This window comes from Pogona vitticeps, chromosome 1 (assembly GCF_051106095.1).
Source record: "Pogona vitticeps strain Pit_001003342236 chromosome 1, PviZW2.1, whole genome shotgun sequence".
In the NCBI taxonomy this organism is placed as follows: Eukaryota; Metazoa; Chordata; class Lepidosauria; order Squamata; family Agamidae; genus Pogona; species Pogona vitticeps.
The window spans coordinates 18,200,629-18,222,790 of NC_135783.1; the positions used below are offsets into that span (position 1 = coordinate 18,200,629).

Sequence of the window (22,162 nt, forward strand, 5' to 3'; positions counted from 1 at the left end):
GTATTATTCTTTGTTAACAAGCCAAAAGCAAACATCCCATCACTTTCTTAGCACACTATGACACATAAGTAAATCCATCATCAAAACAAAGAAAAGACAACCCTGCTTTCAGAATTCAATTAATTAAATTCACACTATTTAAATATCTCCTATTAATCTGCTACCTTGTGTTTCCAGGCTTTCTCCTGTTTCAGAATTCATTCAAACTTGGTACAAAAATCTCATGCAGGCATATTCTTGCTGCTCAAGTAACATTTCTATTGGAATTCTGTCAGCTACCAGTGTGTATTGTATATTTCAATATAACTGTATTAACATTCCAACAAGAGAACACTGTCTTATCTGGTAGAATGAAGTCCGAGGTAGTTTATACTCCTCTGCCGTTTATCTGCCTCACTCATGTTCTGAGCCAAGGAATGCTGGACTTGTATAAATTATGTAAATTATTATGCAGACTTATACTTGTTTATTTTGCATAATTCGCTCCGCTACTGATAGAGAGCGGGAAAGAGTTGTGCAGCGAACCAGTCATCATCTCTGGATGTCTGGAAATTGCATTCCATCACCTCATCCAATCAGATCCTTACACTTCACCGCCCACTGCCCTCACACTCTCATGCCTTCAGTCAAGGCTGAGATTCCCAGGAAGCTCAATTCCACACCCACTGCTACACGCTTCTGAACATATGCTGGAAACTGTAAAGAGCACACACAGTTCTGACTGCATCGCAGTACAACCAGTACAATAAGGTCTCTATAAGTGTTTGATATACAAGGGTCTTACAAATTTGAGATTTGGGAACTCTCTCACACAATGGCCTATATGTTCATGCTCAGAAGCAACGTCTAAGAAACCCAGGTGTAGCCTCCAGGTTCTCCAACAGAGTCAACCCCTTCAAAGCACTGTGTAAATCCTTATGCTTGTTTGATCGCTCCTCACCCAAATAGCAGACCAAAACAGGTGGGACACTGTCACATATGCCTGCTTTACCATCAGAGCCTAGGCAAATCATACGAATTAAGCTGGTATGCTTTAACTACAAGGCAACTTGAAGAAATGGAGATGTCATTGTCCCCTTCCTCCACTGCATGCATATGTTGCTGACTGAAATGGCAGTTCTGTACTGAACTCTGCAGTGCTGGTAGTTACAAAGGCAGTGTGGTGGCTTCTCTCCATCCAAGGTGGCAGAATTACACGGGACTTCCATTAATTACAAGGGACTTCCATTAGTGAACAGGATCAACTTGCACCAATTGGTATAACTATTGAAATGTTGAGGAACATATGAAGACTAAACTTACTGAGACACTGGTCTATCTGGTTCAATGGCATTCTACTTCAGCTATTACGCACATAAAATAGAATGCAGCCCAATACAAAACAGAAATATAGGAAGCTGTCTTGTTCTATTTATCTCAATACTAGTCAGTGCCTACCAGCAGTGGCTCTCCAGAGTTTCAGGTGATATTCTTTCAGATTGTTCCCTAGAAATGCCAGGAATTCAGTTAGCAACTTTTTGAACAGAACGCATGTGGTCTACCATTGAACCATGTTCCCTACATTAGCAGCAGGTGTTCAGATGGCAGACTGTTCCCCAACAATGTATCTGAGATAATTTTAAGGAAAGCCAGTCCACAGCACTCAACCCTGAATGCTCACTGGAAGGACAGATCCTGAAGCTGAGGCTCCAATACTTTGGCCATCTCATGAGATTTCCTGGAAAAGACCCTGATGTTGGGGAAGTGTGAAGGCAGGGGGAGATGGGAACGACAGAGGAGGAGATGGTTGGACAGTGTCATAGAAGCGACCAACATGAATTTGACCCAACTCCGGGAGGCAGTGGAAAACAGGGGGGGCCTGGCATGCTCTGGTCCATAGGGTCACGAAGAGTCGGACACAACTTAACAACTAAAGAACAAACAAGTCCACAATAGCTTCCCACAAGAAGCAAAGGACAAAACGGCACTCCTGCCAATTTCCCACTGATAAAGTCACTGGATGAGAAGTCAATTCTTATTTCACCACTGACAATAGAAGAGCGTTTCCACTGCAGCTGAAGGAAGAAAGCTACATTGAGGAATGCAGGACAGGGCACGGATAGCTGGATCCTCCAAGATTTTGTTGCTACTCTGCAGTGGACTGAGGCCGTCACCTCGCTTTAACCATAAGCAGAGCCATCCGTCCTTTCACCAGAAGCACGTATATTCTGTATTCAATATATTCTAACACGTCGTCATAGCCTTTAACTCACAATGGTAATAGCTTCTAACTCACATGGCAATAAAAATGTGATATCTTTTGTCCAATTTTCAATGGGTGTATTCATTGTCAACTGATAGCTTTTGTTTCAAAATCTGTCAGGGCCAAACTGTAGAAGACCTGCTGTCAGTTATAGGGAGTGGGCAAAATGGGGAGTATTTATTCACAAATACAATGTCCTGTGACCACCATCTGGAAACCACCATTTTCTTGCTCATGAAACTCCTCTCAAAGTATCGGTACAGAGCATCATCTGGTGTGACTTCAGCATTTTAAAGAAAGGTCGCTACCAGATGCCAGCAAGAATTCTTGTACTACCACCAATGAGTTCTGTGTCCTCGTAAACATAAAAACAAGCGTTCTGTGTCATGGTAAAGACTAACAGATTTCCTTCAGTGTGAGCTTTTCTGGATGATTATAAAGCTGTGGCTTCTACATGAGTCTAGCAAAGTGGATAGTTATCTAGAAGAGTTTACACTGCAAATAAATGTTAGTCTTTAAGGTGCCACATAACTGTTCTTGGGATTTGTTTTATATAGAAAATGTTAGACAGTCAAAAGATATTCCATAAAGCCTGGGCATAATTATTGTAATAATTATTAGCACCAAGAATAAGAAAGCATATTCTTTTTGTTCCTCACTACTACCCCTGAACAGCTGCAAACTGTTCTGCAGCACATCAGTGTTGTGAAAATGTTAATCAGCACAACCACCTAAGAATTCAAATCATGACATCAATTTTCATAGAAAGCCTTTATTTAACTATCAAATTGGAAACAAAAAGTGTTGTGGGTTGGTCATGGTGCATCTCCATTATACAATGTTTCTCAGCTCCCCTCACAACTACTGTATATATTTTAAAAGATACAGTCAGGAGCAAAACTAAATGCCTAGATAACAAGACTGAAGAATTATTTCAGAGTCTGTTGGTCTTAATGGTGTCATAAGATTTTTCTCTATTTTGTCCTCTTTTTTTGCTATGCTGAAACAGCATTCTCTCATACAAGGAGTTTATAAAATTTGCATGAAATGCAGAAGGATCAAGCAGATGGAAGGTGAAAGAAAGAAAAAAGTCCCATTAAAGGGAAATTGATGAGACAGAAAGTGAGAAATTGGTCATGCACACCTGAATGAATTTGAACAGACGGACTATAAAATGGGAAGGAGGAAAGCAGCTGCATTAAACGGTGTGTCCACCATTGCACCCTGGTGTATTAATACAATTTTGTTCTTCGTTTCTTTCTTTTTCTTTTTTCCCTCCATTTTCTTTTTTTCTTTTTTGAGCGAGGGTTTCCCCCTCTGTTAACAGGACTGGCATTGTATTTTGACTACTGGCCATCACCCCTGCTATCACTTCTGCTGGAGGTTTCATAGGCCACGAAAAAAAATCAGCTAGAGTGCTATCAAAACACTGAACTGCATTTAGTGATAACATGTAGCAGAAAGTGAGGAGGAATTAAAGAACCGCTTAATGAGGGTGAAAGAGGAGAGAGCAAAAAATGGTCTGAAGCTCAACATCAAGAAAACTAAGATCATGGCCACTCGTCCCATCACCTCCTGGCAAATAGAAGGGGAAGATATGGAGACAGTGACAGATTTTACTTTCTTGGGTTCTATGATCACTGCAGGTGGTGACAGCAGCCACAAAATTAAAAGACGCCTGCTTCTTGAGAGGTAAGCGATGACAAACCTTGACAGCATCTTAAAAAGCAGAGACATCACCTTGTCGACAAAGGTCCACATAATCAAAGCTACGGGTTTTCCAGTAGCGATGTATGGAAGTGAGAGCTGGACCATAAAGAAGGCTGACTGCCAAAAAACTGATGCTTTTGAATTGTGGTGCTGGAGGAGACTCTTGAGCATCCCCTGGACTGCAAAGAGAACAAAACTCTCAATTTTGAAGGAAATCAACCCTGAGTGCTCACTGGAAGAACAGATCCTGAAGCTAATACACTTTGGCCATCTCATGAGAAGAGAAGACTCCCTGGAAAAGACCCCGATGTTAGGAAAGTGTGAAGGAAAGAGGAGAAGGGGACAACAAAGGACGAGATGGTTGGACAATTTCATAGAAGCGACCAACATGAATTTGGCCCAACTCCAGGAGGCAGTGGAAGACAGAAGGGCCTGGCATGCTCTGGTCCATGGGGTCATGAAGAGTTGGACACGACTTAATGACTAAACAACGACAACAAAATCCATTCCTCTCCTTGGCGAGATTTTATGCAATGTGGTTCTTGAGAATGATAAGAGTTACTAATACTACAAACTCCACATTGCTGAGACGGAGAATTAGAACTCAACCAGGGCTGCAGGTGTCTCTAATTATTTACTTTGCCTGAGGATTGAGATTTAAGTAAATATCTGAAGAGCGGGGGGGGGGGGCTATGAGGTTGTTGTAGAGAAAAAAGAAAAACTGATCCTCATCCAGGAGCAAACATGCTAAATCAAGCAAAATTAACAAGTGCTACAGATGCAGCAATTTGCTTTTACTTGTCAGAATGAGTAACTGTTGGGGAAAATGAAGAAAATTAGAGAGAGCCATGGTGAAAAGCATTTCCTCATTAACTCTGGACTTGATCTCATGCTGCACTCAATAAACGACATTTCTCCCACCTCTTAAGCTTTCTATCCTCTCCCTAACATGCTGAATTACTTCTATTGCATCGTCACCACCTTTCTTTTTCTCTATCTCGCTCAACAGTATGCAAGCCTAAAATATGTTAGTGGTATTTCATGAGTGCACAAACACACCAAAAGCCTACGGGTTATGGTGTGTGCCACGCTCCTGCACAAATCTGACACACCTATTTCTGGCCATTTTTTAAAAGCATCACCTTTCGTTGATTTTAGGCTGCATGCTACTTTAAATTACTCTTTTTACTGTAATTTAATTACTCTTTGTAATTCAATTTACTCTTTATTATTTTTATTCATTCATTCATTCATTTTTGTCATTTCGAGCATCTTACTCAAAACAGCCACATATAACACGCACCTATATATAGACGTGTGTGTGTGTGTGTGAGAGAGAGAGAGAGAGAGAGAGAAAGAGAGAGAGAGAGAATACGCTTCATACCATCACTCATGAAGTTCAGTATGGTTGCTGCAGGGCTTCAGATCCCACAGTCTGGATAAAACATGACAGCACAGCTTTGAACAGGTGCTTGGTCCTGCTGTGCAAGCCAACCTTCTAACATAGATTTGATATTTTCTTTAAAATCACAGTTAAGTCAATATCATGATTCCAGAAAAGGCAACCATAAGGATTTTTTCTGAATAGCTGGGGAAGAGGTGAGAGGCTTGGGTTTTGCCTATCAGCCTCTTCTTCCCTCTTTCCACCTTGCTAACAATAGGGGAAGCATTAAAAGAAATGATGCATTTCACACACACACACACACAGAGAGAGAGAGAGAGAGAGAGAGAGAGAGAGAGACATATATGTAGGAACGCATATAAGCCCTTGCCGCATACACACACACTCACACAGACACTCCACATCCGCTTGGTGGCCCAACAGTGCAGCTGCTCTATCCAACCACTACCACATGTATCACACAATTCTATGCATATCTACTTGGAGACGCAAAGCCTACTGAGTTCAATGGGAAGGACTCCCTGGCAGGCATGTTTCAGCCTTAGATACACAAGAACCAAAGGGGGAGGGGTTTGGGAGGGGAGATTCCTTTCCGTGGGTGTGTTCTGTTGCCATGCTGGAAAGGGATACCTGGCGGCGGCGGCTGGCTGCACTATTCTTCCTTTCAGGTACAATCAACCTCTCCTTCGGCTGCCCTTTATCGATCAAATAAGACCACTAGAACCACGAGGTTTCCAGCTATGACGGGTCTCTGCGCGCGTGCCCTCATGCTACGCGTGCCAACTCCGGTGTCTTGCCAGAAGTACATGCGGGCACACAAACGTGCACACACCCACCTCCTTTTGCAGCGCCTTCACTTTTTCTCTCTCCCCCCCTCTGCAGCCCTCCAACTGGAAAGAAGAGGAGAGGATGAGTAGCTGCAGCCCAATCTTACTCCCACTCCCCTCTCCCTTATACGCAGCAACGGCATATGCGGACCCTCCACGGGCTGCAAAGTCTGCACGCTGCTCTGGCTTTGCATGTGGTTTCCCTGGACAACCAGCACCAGTACCAGCATCCACATCGCTACTGTTGCTACCCTTAAAAACGCTATAGTTTCCTTCCCTCCTCTCCAGAGAAGAGGGAAATACAAATCTCGGCTCCCAGCTATTCATCAGCCCGGCTGCAGCAGCGCGGTCGCGGGAGCGGACCCGCCAAAGGAAGCCGCAAAGCAGAGGAGCCTCTGAAGCTTGATCACGGTCCCCAGCCCCAACACCACCCTCTCCAAGCGCTTACGAAGTACACGCCGCCGCCGCGCCACGCTCGGGTTTCTGGCACCTCCTCGGCAGCAACAGGTCCCGAGGTCGCCCGGCAGAACCCCCGCCGCCGCAATCGGAGTTCCTGGGAAGTTCCCACCCTGGACAGCCAGCCAGCCAGCCGCACACAGGTAGCCTCGAGAGGGAAAGGAGGAGGGAGGGGAAGTGGGTGTGTTTGCGGAGAAAGATGCGTGCGACGGAAAAAGAAGGCGGGAGGGGGCGGGAGGGAGGCAGACAGACGGGGGGGGGGAAACTAAAAGCCGGCGGATCGTCTAACCAGAACCAACCCGCTACTTACGGAGCATCCTTGCTCGGCGCCTCTCCGAACCTCGTTCCCTCCCGGTCTGAACCTCCAAGAAAGGCCACCTCCCAATCTCCCCAATTAGTCCCAGGAGAGGATCAGCTGCCCAAGCGGTGCCCGCTTCTTCTCCAGCGGCTCAACACAGGCATCCCTGGGTCTTTTCAGCGTCAGCAAAGCGCCCCTTCTACCTCTTAAATACACACAGAGACAGAGAAAGACCCGCAATGGGTGGATACGGAGCAGCTCCGGGTCTCTGTGTATGTGTGATGGCTGCCCAACCGGGCGCTGCCCGCCCCAGTCCCAGAGGAGTCCACCCGTCCATTCATTCCACGAGGCTCACACGCCTTCCCCCCCCCCCGCCCTTGGCTCTTGCACCCGCTCGCAGGGTGCCCGGCACCGGAGATGATGAAGCGACCGAGGGCGAGAGGGACACCGAGAAGAGGGGGAGGGCCCGTGAGCGCAGGCATGGATGGACCTCTCCTTCTTTCTTTCCCTCCCGCCATCTGCCCGTCCCTTCTGCCGGGCGGCCGATGCGCTGGCGAGGTTCCACCTAGCGACGAGGCTCACCAAAGGGCTCTCCCATGCCTCCTTCCCTCCCCCCCACCTACCTGCAGAGAGACGCGCGCCCGCCGCTCCCCGGCTGGCTCAAGGCAGAAGGCAAGGGCTCTTCCTTCGCCGCCACCGCCTCCTCCTCCTCACCTCGCCTTGCCTTTACCCCCTCCTCTTCTTCCTCCTCCCGCCTGGCTCTCCGCCACGGGTGCCGGTGATCACAGAGAGGCCGCCGCCGCCGCCGCTGCTGCTGCTCCCGGCACCGCTCCTCCCGCCGCCGCCGCCGCCGCCGCCGCCGCCGCCTTGACCATATCTGGAAAGCGCCGAGCGCTCGCGCCCCATGCAACGCGCCGGCAACGAAGCAAGAGGCGCCCCCTTGGAAGGAAGGAGTCGTAAGCAGGCAGGCAGGCAGGCAGGCAGGCAGACACGCGCCCAACGAGGCGGAGGCGGCGGCAGCGCCTGAGGGAGGCAAAGGCGGACAGCGGCGGCCAAGGGCAGCCCTACCGCCAGCGGCGGCAGTGGCCACGGTTTCCCCTCAGAGCGCAACGAGGGAACGCGCCAGCAGCCCCCGTTCCTGTTTCTCCGCGCTTCCTCTCCGGCTGCAAGAGCAGCAGCAGCAACGGCGGCGGCGGTGGTGTCGTCCTTCTCTGGCTTCTCTTCCAACGCGAGACGCCGCAGCCCGGCAGCCCCTCCTCATGCTGCCCTGGCGGGCGGAAGGGCCGGGAGGGCGGAGGGTCGCCAGCCCGCCTTCCCCACGTGTCTCCACTGGGTTTTTTTTTCCTCAAGCCCGCCGCCACTTTTCAACCCAGGAGTGCAACGGCGGCGGTGGCGCCCCGCGTACGGAGGGGCGTGAGAGCGCGCGCGAGCCTTGCCCTGCCGCCTCCTGCTGAGGAAAATAGGTTTCCCGCTTCCCTCCCCGAGCTACCGTGCTGCTCAGGGAGCCGGCGCTTGCTTACCAGGATGGCTTTGAAAGACAAAGTGGTGGCGTGACACACACGCTCTCCCTCCAGACGCGCCACTCGTCAGAGAGTTTTCCTACGTGACGCTCCAAAGGCTTGACCGTCTGAACGCGCCTAGTGCCAAGTTTGTGAATAGAGAAGTAGGAGTTCGGTACTATTCAGGACTCCGTTTCCTTCCCTCAAGTCGCAGCGACTCTAATAGAGTTTTCAAGATATGTGAGGTGTAGCTTTACCAGTGCCAACTCTCAGTGGGTTGCCATGGTTGCTTGGGGATTTGAACCCCGGGGCAGTGTAATGGGCAGAGTGACAAAAACTCGGGAAACATGGGTTCAAATTCCAGCTGGGGAAAACTGACTAAGGTAGGGGTGTGTGTGTGGGGGGGGGACAAAAACTCGGGAAACATGGGTTCAAATTCCAGCTGGGGAAAACTGACTAAGGTAGGTGTGTGTGTGTGTGGGGGGGGGCTCTAGTAAAGCCACATCGTAAATACCTCGTGTGCCTTGAAAACCCTGTTATGATTGCCTGTCAGATGTGACTTGACAACACATAATATCTCCTGAGTCCTAAGCTGTCACTATGCACTAAACTACACTGAGTCTTAGTAGCAGTAGTTGTGAGGCCACTCATGGCTTTGACGTTACCCTAAGGTGAATCCCAGCTAAGCCATGGAAACTCACTCAGGGAGTGGAACTGGTAAAACTACTCCTTAAATAACACCCATACCTTGAAAATCCTACTAGAGTTGCTATAAGTCGGTTCCAGCTTGATGGCACAGAACACATACACAAGGCACTTGTGGATTTGCAAGGTGGTGTTTGTTGTGGCCACCTTTCAGGTTTTGTTTGGGGTCTCACAGGTGTCCTACCTGCAGCTCATGTTTGATCTTCCATGCATCGTACAGTAATGGCCATAGAACTCTATGCCTCCATGCAAAGCTGTTGACTCCCAGAAACTCTGGCTAACATGGGCAATAGTCAGGGCTTCTGGGAACTGAGGTCCAAGAAAATCTGACTAGTACATTAGAAACATGTGATTGTGGGTCTTAGTTACTCATTCAAACCCACACACCTCAACATACTTTGCACTACAATGGAAATGGCTTGTGACAATATAGGGGAAAATCCATCCTCCACTGTGAGGCCCTGGGATGATCACAGCTATCCTCGGAGGGAACAAGCAAGCTTTAAAAAGATGGGGGAAGATGATGATATTGTTTAATGAAAGAACCCAAGTAGTTTGATCCTGGAGGTTTTGGCTCCACTGCAACATCACAAGATTCAGCAGGAGTCCTGTGTATCACTGCCTTGGGCAGAAGAGAGCAAAATGCAACCTTCAAATGTTCTTGAACTGTAGCTCCTAGCAAACCTCAGGCTTGGTAATACTGGACTCTAGCTCATTTATTTTATTTCATTAGTTGTATATACCGCTCTGGTATATTAGTGCGATGGTGGTTCACAACAAGGAGAATAACATATACCATGTTTCCCCAAAAATTAAACATCCCCTGAAAATAAGCCCTAATGTGTTTTGGTGCGAAAACTAATATAAGACCCTGTCTTATTTTTTGGGAAATACAGTAGATAATAAAAGCATGCAAAACTTTATATTTAGAACATCAGGGAACTTATGCGAGGCTGTTGTTTGTGGATTATAGCTCTGCTTTTAATACCATTCTACCAAATAGGTTGTTTTTTAAAATGATCAACCTGGGATTACCTCAGGAGATATGCATGTGGATAAAGGATTTTCTGACAGATAGGCCACAGTCAGTAAGGATGGGATCTCACCATTCTTCTACCCTGGTACTAAGTACAGGAGCTCCCCAGGGTTGCGTGCTAAGTCCCTTCCTCTATTCCCTGTACACACATGATTGCACCCCACTGTATAACACCAATGCAATTATTAAATTTGCGGATGATACGACAGTGGTGGGGCTCATAAATAAGAACAATGAGTCTGCTTATAGAAAGGAAGTACAAAGGTTGATACTTTGGTGTAAAGAAAATCATCTCACACTTAACATCAAAAAAACTAAAGAACTCATAATTGATTTTAGGAGGAAGAGATATGTACATTTACCACTGTACATAAACGGTGAGGAAGTGGAGAGAGTTGGTAGTTTTAAATTTCTGGGTACTTACATCTCAGAGGACCTCTCATGGACTATAAATGCCAACATGCTAATGAAGAAGGCACAGAAGAGGCTGTATTTCCTGAGAATGCTCGGCAAGTTAAATTTATCTCAGCATTTGCTTCTGTCATACTATCGTAGCACCATTGAGAGTGTCCTAACCTATGGCATTCTGGCATGGTTTGGGAGTAGCTCTGTAGCGGACAAAAAAGCTCTACAGAGAACCATTAAAATTGCCCAGAATATCATCGGGCTCCAGCTACCAACCCTGGATGACATCTTCACATCCCGCTGTCTAAGGAAATCACATAGCATCCTGAGAGACTCTTCCCATCCTGCTTATAACTTTTTTGAACTGTTACCATCTGGCAGAAGATATAGAACAATTAAGACTCGGACCACACGTTTTCTCAATAGTTTTTATCCCAGAGCTATAATTGCAATTAATAATGAGCTTAAAGACCACCAGTAGTGAATAATTAGTTGGACTGTGTAACTTGGCCTGCGGTGTAGATGTTTGTATTTTTAGTGGTTTTGGGGACTTTTAGTGGGTGGGGAGTGTTTGGGAATTTTATGTGTGTGCATGTGTCTGGTCTCTGGATGTCTGTGAATTTCGTTGTATGTGTATATACTTACAATGACAATAAATTATTATTATTATTATTATTATTATTATTTAAAAATCCACATAAAACCCTCAGAACAGCAATAATGCAAAGTGACTTTTCCCTATGAGATCGAAAACAGGCACAGTACTGGGCAGAGTTGTTATGGAAGACCTCCCTGAAGAACAGTCTTTTAAGCTGTTTTCCTTGTTAGCAAGGAGGGGGCCAGGCATAGCTCCATCAGCAGCTGGTTCATAGAGCCAGAGCCACCGCATATAAGATTTCCAGGCCTCCTTCAGAGTGGTAACATGGAGGAACATAGCCCAGGAGGATCTGGTGGGTCAACCAGATGACATTGGGGAAAGACACTCATGGAGGTTTTGACCCAAAAACATCAAGAGGACTGTGTTTGCCCCCTCACTATCACAGGAAGGGCAAGACCTTGTGCTTTACTATTACAAACACGATGTTGAGTCACTGCTCTGTTGTGCTTTGGTTAAAGTCTTCTGTGTTTATAGCTGGGAATGAAACAACTAGATGACAGCCAGAAAATTAATTGAAACCTATGTTAAGTGTTACTTATCGTGGTGGTCCTGCGGGTTAAACCGTTGAAGCCTCTCTGCTGCAAGATCAGAAGACCTGCAGTCGTAAGATCGAATCCACGCAACGGAGTGTGCCCCCATCGCTTGTCCCAGCTCCCACCAACCTAGCAGTTTGAAAGCATGCAAAATGCAAAAAATGTGAGTAGATGAATAGGTACCACCTCAGTGGGAAGGTAAACGGCATTCCGTGTCTAGTCACGCTGTCCATGTGACCACGGAGGATTGTCTTCGGACAAACGCTAGCTCTATGGGTTGGAAACGGAGATGAGCACCACCGCCTAGAGTCGGACACGACTGGACAAATTGTCAAGGGGAACCTTTACCTTTACCTATCGCTCAGATAAACAAGTTTGGGATTGGTACTGTAGTTGTATGAACATTTTGATTAAGGCAACAGTTAAATGCACATATATTTGCATGCTGTAGAATAATTCTTCTGAGGGAAAGTGAACGCATTCATATTGTAGCAAGTATCATTTTAGAAAACGCACAAGAGGAAAGGGGAATGCCTCTTTACATGCCCTCCGCTCATACAATTGCAATAATAATAAGAATTGTGTGGCGTCGAGTCAATTCAGATTTATGGCAGCTTCAATATCCAAGTAACTAATAATATCCAGTCAATTCTGACTTATTGTGACTGTTTCCAGGATTTTCTAGGTATATAATAAACAGAAGTGGTTTACTATTCTCTTCTTTTGGGCATGCCTTAGGACTGTGCAGCTTGCCCATGACTACACAGGCTGGCTCTTCTCCTCGGAGGCACAGTGAGGAATCAATTCTCAACTTCTAGCTCTGTAGCCAGATATATAAACCACTGAGCTATCCAACCAGATGTACAGCTGTGCATGCCATGTTTAGCAAAATATTTTAATTAATTATTTAAAAGTTATATATTGCAGCCCTTATGACAATCTACCTGTGTACACGCACACAGGTGGGAACAATGTACAACTTTCATGTGCATGTACAGCCACAAATAACATGCACGTAAACATGTGACTGAAGTAAGAGGTCTTGCATTCCACTTTTTCCTTCTGCACCATACATAGTCATATAGTATATATATAAAAATGCAGCCCATAGTTACAAACACCTTGAATTGTTTTCCAATCACCTATCTCACTTATTTTCTATTGCCACCATGTCATAGAAAGAGTGGCATGCCTCTTCAATTTGATGGAAGGAAGTTTCAGGATTATTACTGTTTCATTATTGGAGCATGTCAAGTTCATTCATTTTAAGAACAGGGATATTATATATACTTACTTGAGAGTAAGTCTCTTGAAGTTACTGCTTCCACCTGAGAAGACGCACGGTTGCACTGCAAGTCATTCAAATCACAATCATATAGTGCTATTCTGTACACTTCCAATGCATAACTGAACTGAGAGCATGGATATAACCATATATAGGTGGGGCTGTTTCCTCCGCCTCTCTCCCTCTCTCACTTTTTTCCGTTTTGCTACTGTCAGGATTGTACATTAAACCAATGGCAACTCCTGGTGCTCTGCTTCTTCATCATTTTGAACGTAATGACCCCAGATTCCTGCATAAAGGCCTTCTTAAGCAAATGTATATACTGGCCAAGTCATTTATAGCATATAATTGGAAGTCTCCAAAGCAACCAGTTAAACAGTTGTTGATTGATAACATCTCTGACACTGTAATTAGGTAAAACTTACTCAGCAAGTGCAGTAAGCAAGGAATCTTAACCTTTAGAAAGATTTTATGGCACAAGAGTTTCCATTGATTTACTATGTGTGAAGTATTTCAAACTTCTGATCAAACCTTTATCAAGGTATAAATGCCCGATTTTAATCAATGAGTTTCTTTTCTTTCTTTCTTTCTTTCTTTCTTTCTTTCTTTCTTTCTTTCTTTCTTTCTTTCTTTCTTTCTTTCTTTCTTTCTTTCTTTCTTTCTTTCTTTCTTTCTTTCTTTCTTTCTTTCTTTCTTTCTTTCTTTCTTTCTTTCTTGCCCTGCCCTCTGTGCTTTTATTTCTTGCTGTGTCTATTTGTAATGAACCTGCAAAAATAAAATATATTTCTGCATGTGTTCAAAGTTCTAACTGACAAAGCTGTCTCTTCAGGCCTGTTCCATGAACATGAAATGTTTCATTATTGTTGGGATTTCTAAAATAAAACATAATGCAACTTCAAGGCAGTTCATTGACTGTCCGTGGACACTTGGAGAAACTTGAGCCAACTTCAAGTTAGTTTATGGATGATGCATTTGGATGTGTATGCATGAATGGATTCTTACAGGCAAGCGTCCACTGCTTCAAGCAGGCAGCAGACTCATTGACCACAATACAAATGGAATTCTGGGAGGTGTAGTCCTAAAACCCAAATAGGCACACAGGTACAACAGGTCCAGCTGGCTAAGTGGCTCAGTGAGTTAGATATCTGTCTGCAGAGTGAGAGTTTGGCAGTTTGATTCCCCATTGTTCCTCCCAGGAGAAGAACTGAACCAGCCTGTGCAGTCTTGGGCAAGCAGCTGCATAATCCCAGGGTGCTCCCAGGAGAAGGGAATGCTAAACCCACTGCTCAGGACTCTATATTAGGAGTATAGAAAGGGTCACCATAAGTTAGAATTGATAGCAAAATATCATTATTTACATACTTGGATATTGAAGCTTGGTGTACAAAGTGTGTGCTGCAACACCATATGAACAGTGAATTCCTGCAAATGAACAGCCAGTGGCCTTTTAAATACTACTTTTTGAACAATGAACCACTGAATACAAATCGATTAATGAATTCTAAGCCATCCTCATCCTATCTATGGAGTGCACTGGGGAAATAAATGCACTAAATAACTGGCAGAAAGTGTGGGGGACAAAAGGAAAATAGCAGGATTTGATAAGAATAGTTTAGGTACTAGAAAATAAATAGAGAATGGATGTTCCAAATAAAACAAAACTGCAAAGAAAAAAAGTGGGATGGCTCTGTTGTGGACAAAAAAGTTTAAGTGGTGGTTATATTTTTGTAAGGAAGAATGCACTGTGTTTCTACCCTGTTTGCAAAATGCCAGGGGCCTCCAGTTTGGTCAACTGCAAGGGGAAGATCTGAGACTTGTGCATCTAATTGCTCTTGCTGGTTATCAAACAGATGAAACTGCAGAGAAGCAAGGATGAGGCAGTTCAAGTTTCACTCTTCTCCCTACATGGGTGCAGGTTTGTCCCAGCAAGGGGGGAACAGGCTCAGCAAGGGAAAAGAGAGAAGAAACACTCTCCCTTGTTTTGATTGTTATTATGCAAAAAGGTTACAGAGTAGGTCAGAGTTTCATTGTACTGGAGATAGCGAAAGTGCAGGATCCAAGAAAGAAAACAGCTTAAAGCTTCAAACATAGGCATGCTTAACTGAAAGTCACCCCCCGTGGAATCAATAAGCCATAATTTCCAAGTAAATATAGATGAGACTGTGATTTTTAAATTTAAGGTAATATGATGGGATTTTTGTAGGCTATTTAAAAGGAAACAGAGCTAGCTCTCCCCCCCCCCCCCCCATAATTGGCTTACATTGTTTTTAGCCTTTATTCAGATTCGGTCTCCTCTGTTTCCCTCTTTATTCTTCTGCCTCACTGTTTCAGTGATTTCTCCTGATGCCAACATCAGGAGGAATTCATTTGATGGATGGCCTGATTTTCTCTTTGGTTTTCCAGAAGTGAGACCATTTTAAAGTCATCACTTTGGTTCCTGGACTGCCCAAATCATGCATGAGAATCAACTGGTTATCAGACTGATAATAATGTGCCATCAAGTAAATTCTTACTTATGGCCACCCTTTACAAGGTTTGCCAGGTGGACAATACTCAGATAATTTCCTTCTTCTGGGGGCTTCCTGGGATTGTGCAGCTTGCCCAAGGCCACACAGTCTGGTTTTACTCATAGGAGGCACAGTGGAGGAATCAAACTCCCGACTTCTGGCTCCAATGCCAGGTACCTAAAACACTGAGCTATCCATCCAGAACTGGATAGGGGACTTCCATTTATTTAGTTACCCCATCCCTCTCCTTTCCAATAGAATTGTCTTTCTGGCACACCTCTATATTCCTTTATAAAAATACAGTATTCTGAAAATAGGGCAAGTATCCCAAATACAGCACTATGTTTCTCTCCAACTTTGGCAATCTGTAACTGCGATAAAAGGATCCAAACATTACAGATAACTGCTGTCGTAAGAGCTGGCATCACATAATGTTTAAGAGCCATGACTTCAGTAGTCATTTAAATCTGAGAAATTAGACTTGCAGATGATCTACATGTTTGTGTCCTGAAGAAAAACCACAAAGCGAGCTAACATGCAAATTATTGGAGATGAGGAGACAATGAAACAAAATTGCTACTCTAATAGGTTGTTGCTATTATGCACCGTCAAGTCGGAACCAATTTACAGCAACCCTAAGAGGGCCTTCAAGGTAAGTGAAATATTTAAGTAGTGGCTCTACCAGTTCCACACCCCCAATGAATCTTCACAGCTGACCAGAGATTTAAACCCAGACCTCCTGAGTTGTAGTCCGTCCCTCGGTCTACTATATACCACATTCTGTGTCCTGTTGCTGCTCTAATAGTCACACACAATTGGCATTAAATGAATTTCCTGTTCTAATGATCGGTTACTGATGATGTAGTCAATGAGCTGATGCAGTGCATTGGATAGAGTATCAGACTATGATTGTTTTACATGGCTTTGTACACTGATCCAAGATCTAGCAATATAAGGTATGCTATACATGTTTTAAACAAAAATAAGTTACATTTTAAAAGGTAGCTTGAAATTATGGTTTAACATCAGCAACACAAAGTGTCTGAAGCTCAACTTCTGATGCCACCTTACTTTTCTGGTTTATTCCCATCTCCTTTTAATTTTCTGATTCCTAATAATTTTCTCTCTTTAAAAAGAAATCCAGGCTACAGCCTTCAAACAAACCCTTCAGCTTTCTCCCTTCCTGTTCAATGTAGGAGTTTTTTCCACAAGCTCTGCCCACAGTTATCTAACCCACTGAGATTTAATAGCCTGTCTAGAGGTCTAATCAGGCTTAGCCCAGGGAAGGGGCACCGCTGTTTAGCTTTGTTTATAGTGTGGGTGGGTCAGGCAAAGTGGGTTATAGAACAGCACTGGAGGGAAAATTTGGCAGCTGTCTCATAGTTTCCTAGCTGTAAGTTATTACCAGGTTGCCATGCCCACAAGAAGAAAACCTGCTTAAGCAAGGACACCCCTCTCTGTTCCAGCAAAACAACCACAGTGACCCAGCAGAAAATAAAGTTGTTGCTATTTCATTTCTCCAATAGTCCCCATGTCGCAAACACAGGTCTTGAAGGGGGTGGGGTTACTTCTTTGGAATACCAGTTCCAGACTCTCCCAGCCAATGTGACAAAGGGTTGTGGCTCAGTGATAGAGCACAGGCTTCTCAGGCAGAAGGTCCAACTTTCAATCCACCACATCTCTAGATGGGAAAAACACCTGCCTGAAATCTTGGAGAACTGCTAAGGAGGGACAGCAATAAACAACTCAAGGGGTGAAAGGCCTGGCTCACATCTTGTTCAAGTCGTGCTTTGAGCATGTAGAACCACACGTACAGTATTGGGAGGGGGATCTGCCAGGCTTTTCCTCGGGCGTCTTCTCCTCAAATGTGAAAATATGACTATCTGAAGAGGCTACCAGAGTGCAGTCAGCATTCCATCTTCAGACAGTGACATTTCCATGATTAAAGAGAAAGAAGGAAAATGGGGCTTGTGCACTCACTTTAATATTTATGGGCTCCACATGCTGCACAGAACGAGTCAGGCTTCATTATAAGGCAGCTTCCCAGCTTCCTTCCTAATTATTCAAGCTTTTCGTTTTGGTCTCTTTGTATCGCCTGAAAATTCAATTGAAGGAGAGGGTCCCAGTATTCCCGGACTAGTGTGGTCACTTAATGCATCATCACCAGAAAGGCAGTCAAAAGAGAACATTGGCTTGCATAAAATTCCATATGTTAACAGATAATGTACACTTTTTTAAAAAAAAATCAAGAAACAACATTTGAATAAACAGAACTGCAATGAAGCTCACTTACTGGAGTGGGGAAAACTAAAATAAGGTCTGCATGTCTCCTGAGTTGGCCTTCAAAGTACTGCTAATTGTGGATGGGCCACTGCAAGGCCCCTGATCTCCCTCATTATGTTTCATTTTCTTTTCATTAGACTTACATGAGACAACCTTTCAACCGAGAGACTCCTTCAAAAGGAGAATTGTCCTTTGGCAGCCTTTAAAACAGAACTGTCCTCCCTAAAAGAGGGTGGCTAGAATCCTATTGGTGTCTGTCTAAGGGTTGCGTAACTTCTGTAGCTAAATGTGGCTATTGAGATGCTGGGGCACATCTTGGTTGTGGAATTAGATGTCTGGCCAGATATGCCACTGAGGCATGACTCAGCACCTGGTCAATCAGCTGCAGAAAATGACACAAACCATGTGCAAACATCAGCAGAATTCCAGTGGTTATGTGGCAGAGCCATAACTAGAGTAAAGTGATTGGGACTTTGATTCAGCGCACTGAAATTTAGAAGACACACAAAAAGTTGCTGATAGGAGGGAGCAAACCCACTTGCCCTGAGCACATATGTTGGTTCCAGTTTTCCTCCTCAGGTGGAAGGAAACACAAGGCAGGCAGGCTGAGAGAAGAACCAATGTGGCCCTCATGTTCTCAGCAGCAGTTGTTCTCCCTCACTACTCCCCGTTTCTTCCCTACATCTGCCAGCCTCACATGACCCAAGCTTAACCAATCAGGACGCAAACCCTAGGCCTCCAAATTGCTACTTATGGTCGTGGTACGATGTTACTCCATTTGGAGAACATTTTGAGGACAGACCAGGGTGTCTGTTCCCCTCCCAAGTCACCCTTGCCACCTCTGCTCATGGAAACGGCTTGGCAGCAAGACAACCCAATGTGTAAAGTTTGTGATGACACACATATACACACCTTCCTATCAGACCTTATTGAGCACCTTTGCTCAGAACAGTACAGTTATCCTGTTTCCCCAAAAATAAGACAGAGTCTTATATTAATTTTTACTCCAAAAATGCATTTGGGCTTATTTTCAAGGGATGTTTTAATTTTTTCATGTAGAACAATCTACATTTATTCAAATACAGTCATGTCATTTTCTGGTTGCTGCACAATGGTGGAGGGCGGGGTTTCACTTAACTGGGTCTTATTTTTGGGGTAGGGCTCATATCACGAGCATCCTGAAAAAAATCATACTAGGGCTTATTTTCAGGTTAGGTCTTATTTTCGGGGAAACAGGTTAGCTGAAAAGTCAAGCATCATATCACAACAGACATATAGTTCCGTGTTGCTTGTACCTTTGTTTGTTAACTTTTAAAGCTTCTTTTCACAAAAAAAGAATACTTTTAACTACTATATGATCTATCTATAGAAGCAATATGTAGTAAATAACTTATTAAAATAACAACACAAGAAACAAGTTTTAAAATAGCAGCAGACAAACACTTAGGATATTAACATGTACATTAACCTTAATCAAATGCAAGGTAGAATAAATTAATCTTTCAAAAGTACTTGAAGGGCTTTAAAGGTTTTTGTACTATGAATAGAAGGCACTGGGGACCTTAATCAGCATAATCGAACAGCAGCACATATGTGATGATCATATATGAGCATTACATAGTTTGAGTCCAAGGGACTCACTGTGGTGAGGTATTCTGTAGATTGTGTATATCCAGGTCTCAGTGCCCTCTTCAGGCATGGAAGGGAATCAGGGTGTGCTGCTGTATCTGAGGTCTACTCCCAAGGAGCAGCAAGAAGACACTTCATGGATCACAAGGGTCTAGCTATGGAGTGGAGCAAAGTTGCCCTTCTTGGGTGCGCTAAGATATCTCTTTAAATATTCAAATTTCACTTAAAATAAGGTGAGAGATTTGCTCCCTTACCCCTTAAACACAGAAGAAACAGTGTGGGACACTTCATGATTCTTCTAATAGCCCACTTCTCTGGGTGAACAACTGATCAGTTTGGAAGTGACATGGGATCTCCAACCCATAATAAGGAAGTGGCTTTTTAGTAGTCAAAGGGTGTCTTACATATTCAGAAACACACACACACACACACACACACACACACACACACATTTCACTCAGGATTATTGAGGAAAATGGAAGACAAGGAAAGAATAGGAATTGGCCTGCTCCAGTACTCTTATAGAAACAAAATGAATGAATGAATGAATGAATGAACAAACAAACAAACAGATAAATAAATGTGTTAAGGTTAGGACGGGTGGGTTTCATGTGGTCTCCAGGAGCCCATGTATGGCCCCCAACATCCCCAGTTCAAAAGTCTCCCTAATCCTGAGTGAAATGTATGCTGTCAAGAAGTGTCGCTCCCCTGGATTCAGGCATGGCGTGAGCACCTCTACTACCTAGTGGGAGGAAGCACAGTGCAACCTCCCGCCAACATAGTGTGCATTGTGGGAAAGCTGCTGACGCTACCCAGATGTATACCTGTGCACAACAGACCCAGCCAGGCAGCCAGCCATCTGTCTCCCAACATGCACACACAATAGCATGTATACACCCACTCAAGGGGTGCTGCACCTGAATTGTGCACCATCACAGGATGGGGAAGGAGACCTCTGATCCCACCCTTTGTCACAGGATTAGAGAGGGAAGGAAGACATTAAAAACAGAGGCAAAGCCGGATCAGGGTTGTTGTGAAGATTTAAATGGGTAGAATTGCCCTCCCCCCCCCTGCTTTAAACTGGAGGAAAGACAAGATACAAGCTTAACAAACAAATGAACATGCTGCTGAAGCACTTCGGCTGAAGGTCTCCAGGGCTGTGTCTGAGTACAGCTGCTGGCAGACTTGCCCTGGCCATAATGTAAGAACAGAATAGATATGCTTATAAATTTTATCACAATCATCTGTGGCGTCTCCACTGAATTCATCAGGTTCTCTGAAACTAAAGCTTCATACATATCCTATTGCCAGATCTGAGCTTTATTTGAAAATAAAGGCCCCTTGGTGCAAATATTTTTCTGTGTAAGCTTTACAGATGCTTGAATACTGAATTTAAGGCCAGACAAAAGCTATTCTTTCCGAGATGCAACGGGAAAATTTCTTTACTCCCTTGTGCTTTTTGTTTGTTCCAGCCAATGCTGTCAGTGGTTAATAAAGAAGTCACAATTTTTTGATACGTATGTCATCGGGTTCGGTTTCTCCCGAAGAGGACTCCCTTCCAAAGTCCTCATTTTGTGGGGGAAATAAAATCGGTGACTTTTTACCATATTCAAATCTTGATTTTTATTTGCTCCATAACTCTCAGTAATGTTAACGATTGGGTCAAAATAGGTCAATTCTGGCAACAATCCGTAACTTGGTGACGCAAACTCCCTTCCAAAGTCTAACGAGTTCATTGGGGTGCTCGGCCAAATCGCTCCCAATCCGTGGGTTTCCATAGAGGGGCGCTCTGTACTGCACAGATGGTGCTGCGGCATGGATGCCGAGCCCAGTCACCTTCCTTCAGGGGAGTGTTGCACCTCGCGTCAGGATGGATCACTTGCTTCCCGTGCCCCTGGCCTCTCGGAAATACAATACACTCTTGTGTTTCATAGACAATTTCTCCCTTAGCCTTTGATGCTGGATCAGGTAGCATTCTGCCCACTTTCAAGCTGGGGAAATCCTTCAGCAACTTCTGGGCTTTCTTATATTCAAGTTCCTTATGCTTCTCTGCTTCCCACTGTCTCATGCTGCTTTCCCACTTTCTCCTGAACCAGCGTTCCCCCTGCTCATTTATACTTTCCTCCCACACTGACAGTTGTTGCTCTTCCCCTTTCTCCTTCCCGCTTTTTCCCACCAAACAGATCTCTACCTTCCCCTTTTCCTCTTTTGACTCTGTTTCATATTTTCTCGCCTTTGCAACCGCTTCTTTCCATGAACTCGCTCTTTTTCACCCCGATGCCATTTTTCCTGCAATCTCGCTCGCCATATCTTTTCCCGCCTCCTCTATCACTGCTTCAATCACAATGGACGGAGGGCACACTCTCAGTCACAATTCCTCCTTCACAATGTATATTATTTTCTTTGTATTCATTCATTAACCCATCCATTTGTTTATACATAGTGTGCTTTTGCTTTCTCTTTGTGCTAATTTTTCCTGCAAACCAGCAGCTAAAAGGAAGGATGGGCTGTAACAATCAATTCCAATGAAGAAACAGTATAGCTGTCATCATCTTGATCTTCATATTCAGATCACTTACAAGAGTAATCATTCCCTTCCCAGCAGCTTGTGGAGGGATGGATAGAATGAGGGAGAGGAATGAAGCAAACGGCTAAAGGAAAGTTTTGTTGAACCATCTGTTATTCAA

At 44.5% G+C, this 22,162-nt stretch overlaps 1 protein-coding gene and 1 long non-coding RNA gene across 9 annotated transcripts in view; one reads left to right on the forward strand and one right to left on the reverse strand.

The window, feature by feature from the left end:
- Positions 1-22,162, reverse strand: part of SLC8A1 (solute carrier family 8 member A1) — a 342,233-nt gene that overhangs the window by 293,654 nt on the left and 26,417 nt on the right. Inside the window, exon 1 of one of the 8 annotated variants that reach the window (XM_072988558.2) lies at positions 7,559-7,787. The exons of 6 other annotated variants lie outside the window; for them this stretch is intronic. The gene's annotated coding sequence lies outside the window, so the exon portion shown is untranslated. One more of the 8 variants, XM_078382874.1, reaches the window with a different exon arrangement.
- LOC140704041 (uncharacterized) overlaps positions 14-22,162 on the forward strand; it is a 117,736-nt gene continuing 95,587 nt past the window's right edge. Inside the window, exon 1 of the long non-coding RNA XR_012083152.2 lies at positions 14-6,780. This is a non-coding gene — a long non-coding RNA (uncharacterized LOC140704041). The remainder of the gene's footprint in view (positions 6,781-22,162) is intronic.